This window comes from Clupea harengus, chromosome 7, assembly GCF_900700415.2.
Source record: "Clupea harengus chromosome 7, Ch_v2.0.2, whole genome shotgun sequence".
Taxonomy (NCBI): Eukaryota; Metazoa; Chordata; class Actinopteri; order Clupeiformes; family Clupeidae; genus Clupea; species Clupea harengus.
The window spans coordinates 10,782,270-10,787,464 of record NC_045158.1 but is presented as its reverse complement, the minus strand read 5'-3'; positions in this window follow the sequence as shown (position 1 = coordinate 10,787,464).

The following is a 5,195-nucleotide window of genomic DNA, read 5'->3' as shown; positions in this document are numbered from 1 at the left end:
CCATTTACACCCTTTTCATTTATTTTGTTTTTTTCCATGCTTTTGGTTGCCATTCATGTTAAGTTGCTTATGTTATTTAAGCAGTAACTCTCGAGACCTGAGTTGTTAGCATACATTTTAGCTTTGGTGTTTATAATTTCTATAGTGCACTGGAAATGGGGTAGATCTTGATACTACAGACATCTTCCCAGAGTACAATAAATGATTTGCAGTGGAAGCAGGAACTGCCCTCTGTTTCTAGCATTATGCTACTACAGAGGTTATGTTTCTTGTGTGGTGTTGGCCTCCTTGCTGGTCTCATCCAAACTATCCTCTTCATCAACCAACTGGAACACCAGTCACCTACACCTCAGTGGAAGTCACTGTATCCCATGGTGATGAACCAATGACAAACGTTTCATGACAACCAGTGATCCATTCTCAGCATGTGGTGAGTATCAGGTAGTCTGCAGAGGACAGTCTTTCTGAACACATTCTATTTAAGGCTGCTGTGAAATTCTGAAGTCTACTCATCATGTTGGGTAAGACTTTGTTCTTCCAGGATCGTCAGACGTGAACAGAGAGGAGAAACATTTCATATATGTTTCATTTGCTTATTATATTCTCACAGCTTCGTTTGGTGTGCTATTGATGGCTGCCTGTGTAAAGCTGGCATGTTGTAAGTGTCGAAACCTGAACGTCGTCTATGTCTGTGCAAGCATACCACAAAGTAAGTTATTTTTTGGTGGGGGGGGGGGTTCAACATTATCAAGCAAAGTTTATCACCTTTTATATGTAATCAGTTCTCTTTTTTCACTAGCCTACACAGTGCACAGCAAGAAATCTTACATATAAGAAGTGTAACTGGTATTATTTTTGGGACTTTGCCATGAATGTAGCTCAAAAAAAGCTTTATGAATGCTCTTATAAGGATAATATGGAAATAGAGTTGTACAGTCCCATTGAATGAGCTGAAGTCTTTGCGACACCCTAAAAGACATTAACAGCCCCAGCAATTTCATAGTGAATAATTGTAGTGTATTGTTGATCTAGACTAGACAACCTTTGCAAGCATTTGTTATCTTAAGAATACCAAAATCATATCTTCAAGGGAATGGGATCTGCTCTCAGATCGATTTTAATCTAAGTAGTCCAAGCCAATGTATGTCTCCAATAAAATTATTATTGAATTGTAGATATAATTTGGTCATTAAACAACGATGTTGTATCATTCAAGGTTTTCCAGAGGACTTGAAATCAATACTTTTTTTTAACACGCGTGTGGGAGAACTCAACTCTACTGTCTTCACCAGTGATGCTCTATCGTCTGTGACTAATCTAACACTGAGTAGTACAGCAACCACTGCTATTTTACCTGGAGCTCTGAGCAAATTTCAACAACTTGAAGTGTTAGAGCTCAGCGACAACGATTTGAAAAAAGTGTCCCCTGTGTGGTTCAGCCATCCTGAAGTTCTGAAGAACATAATCCTATCCAGCAACATCATCGAGAACATAGACGTGACTGATTTGTCCAATTTTACCGGCCTTGTGAGCCTCGACCTGTCAGGAAACCATATCCACACCGTTTCTCTGGGGAGCTTCAGCGATCTTAGCCATTTGCAAGTTCTGGATTTGTCAGGCAACGCTTTGATGTATGTGAATCCATTAGCATTCCAACCACTCAGCAATACAAAAATACACCTAGATGGGAATCCCTGGGATTGCTCCTGTGGAAAACCGGACTTTGAGGACTTCGTCAAATTCCTCCAAGGTCAGCCTTAATGGTATTTTTGTCTAAAAACGGGCATGGGCAGTATTCTCCACTAAAGCTTGTTGTCACTGCAGGTTTTCATTCTAACCTAGACTGTGTCTGACCGAACTGATTGACCATGACTGGTAAAAGTTGATTGGGGGTGAAAAAGAAATTATATGTTTATATATTATTTTATTTTTTTAATCAAAATGTACCAGTCATGATCAATCAGTTGGGTGGAACACGGTCCGTCTATGTTAGAATGAAAACGGCAGATCGTCTGGGACATTCTGGCCAAGATTGCTCATTTCTGGTTAAAATTATTTTTAATTTATACTTTATCAGTTCCACTGGCCTTTATTATATCTCCGGTGGCGCACCATATCCCACCTTCTATTCGTTTCTGTGATATTCTTGCTAAATAGTTATTCTTGTCTGTAGATTTGCAGTCTGCATCTCGACTGGAGAATGAGATGGCAGTGACTTGCAACACTCCAGCCCCTTTACAAAACATACCTGTTTGGAGGGTGGCATGTCCATCACCCCGTCCCACAATCACTGGAGTGTCAACAACTGACGCATCAGTCACGGCGTTTAGGGCTACAACTGACACATCAGTCACGGGGAACAGGGCTACCACTCTCACACTGTCCCCCCACACACCCTTTGTCAACACTCCGGGTTCCGTGGGAAAACTGGTTATTGGACTCGCTGCTCTAATTTGTTTGATAGGTAAGCAATTTTTAGCTTTTTCACTCCTGAAAGTTTCTCATCTTTGAAAATATTCTTGTTCAATTGAATTTTGTTCTTGCAAATATATTCTTGTGTTTATGCCACTTAAAGGAGGCTCATGTTCATGACTTTACAGATTTTTTTCTGCTCCCTTTGTTGTTTATAGTGGTCTTGTGCATCCTGGTGTGTGTGGTCTGTGTACTGTCATTTCTGTACCATCGAAAACTAAAAAAGAAACGGGTTATGCCACATGCAACAGCTCAATCTGTAGGGTCAAACCTCCATCAGACAGGATTTGCACAGAAGGAGCCAATGAACTCTGAGGCAATTACTAGAAACCTAGTCACAGGCCGAGCAAAATCTGCTGGTCCAGTGATGTGCAGGTCTGAAGTCCTTACCAAGGAAACAACCACACTTCCTAAAGGTGAAAGAGAGAAAGGTCTGCATCTGAGCTCAGAGACAAACAGATCAGAAGATGGAGGAACACATGCTGCAGCGGTCACAGGAAATGGAACTGAACACACAGAAGAGCATAACCCAGACCTTCTATATGGCGCTGAAAGACACACTGACTCAGTAGAGAACACAGAAGAAGACTTTCCCTATCTTACTATTGGAATTAAACTACCCACAGAATGTTGTGAGGATCATGGTTATGACAACGAAGGTAAAACTCCCCTCACAGAGAAAATACAGAGGAAATTTGTCAGAGTGAAAACGTGGCCCCCTACAGCCATCCAGTGGGCAAGGCAACAGGCTAAACAAGATGATACGGTGATTGACGTATGTTTGTTCCAGAAACTTCAGGCTGAATTAAGGCTTGGGAAGCAAGAGATTCCTAATGTGAATTTCCAACCAGTCAGTCCATCAGGTGGTTCTCCAACCAATGACCCTGAATCACTGTCGATGGACGTGCCATTGAGTGATACAGATAAAGCAAGAGTAGCTGAAGAAAGTCCTGGTCTTGGCCTAGATAATGAGACATGGAAAGGTGATGGCACCCTACCTGACAGTGATCATCTACATTACCACGTGATTGATGCAGAACCTGATCAATCCATACTGAACACACTGAAACTTGAAACTGCTGAAGTCATGGCTGACGGCAGCAATGAGAGGTTAGAAATGGGCATCACAACTCAGAAGATAGAAGAACCTGATCAATACATACTGAACACACCGAGACTTGACACTACGGAAGGCATGGCTGACGGCAGCCATGAGAGGCTAGAAATGGGCATCACAACTCAGAAGATAGAAGAACCTGATCAATCTATACTGAACATGTTTGAAACTACTCAAGGTATGGCTGACAGCAACATTGGCATGAGGCTAGAAATGGACATCACAACTCAGAAAACAGAAGAAGAGTCATCATCTGAAGTGAAAAGGGAAAAGTCCAGAACCGGGACAAGCCAATCGAAGCGACGACCCAGGGAATCGAGCAGAACTAAGAGAGAGGGCTCACAGGCTGACAAAAGCACAACGGGAGCTTCCGTCCTTCCAAAACCCGGTTCCCCTGGAGACGAGAGCCTTCTGCGGGACAATGAGTACGTCTTCATTGACCTCCTGCATGAGGTGGTGGAGAACCGTGGGCGCTGGACCAGAGAGAGATGGAGGCAGAGTCACTTGAACAGAAAAAAGTTTCAGTTGAAATAAGAGGTTATCCTGGTCATGTAAAAATAATATTATCCAATCGTTTTTTTTTTACAAATATTTTCACACTTCCATGTCTCAATTCCATGTTCACAGTGTGCTTTACGAATACACACCTGAGCACCTCACTTTTGAGCACCTTTTGTGAAAAATGCACTACATCCACCAAAACACTTCATACTTCACCCAAAAGTGACTCATGCTGCCATAACTATAGTTTAATTTGCCTACCTTGCCACTCAAAATACAACAAACTAAATAACTTGATGGTTTTCATTTCCACAACAGTAAGCGAAACAAAAATATTTGATATTACCACTACAAGTCTACTGTAGCCCTAATGCTGATCCATGGTGTCCTCTGTAGTTGGTGAACTTCACATTTCACACACTGCAACATTCTCCCTTGCCTTGCCTACATATTCAACAGTAATATTTGTATACTTTTGTATAGACGGTGACAAGGCTATAACCAAAATAACTGAACAAGTTTATGCTAAAATCAGAATTATGTCTTATTGTGTATAGTGTAGTTTCTTTGTCTGTCAAAATAAATTGTGTCTGGTTTTGCACTGAAAGTTAACTATTTTGAACAGGATATGTAGAAGTAAGCGAAATTAGCTGTAGTTCTACAGAGTTTTGCTGGTGGTGAACATACTGAACAAGGTATTCGTGGAGGAAGTAGTCATTGAATGCATGTATTCCAGGTAATGCAAAGGTATCCACGGTTTGGTTCACCTAGTCTACTGATATGGTGAATGTGTGAAGTGATTTGAAAAAGTGAACATGGTATTGAGAAGTGTGAAAATGATAGTAATAACCTTTAATTCACTATGGATGTCACCATGAATCACTGCACAAATGTATTTAGTCTCTTGTGTACAGTTTATGTGATTGTTAATGTGCTTTATGACAAGTGTACTGCAGAGTCTAAGTGCCATATAAAATCGGTGATACTTACTTTTTCTCATAGTGATCAGACTGCAAGATGAAACATGGTTCCGCTCACACTCAAACACAGTTTTTTAGCTGCATGCAGCGTTTATTAATTCAGTCTCGCATGTCAGAGGATCACA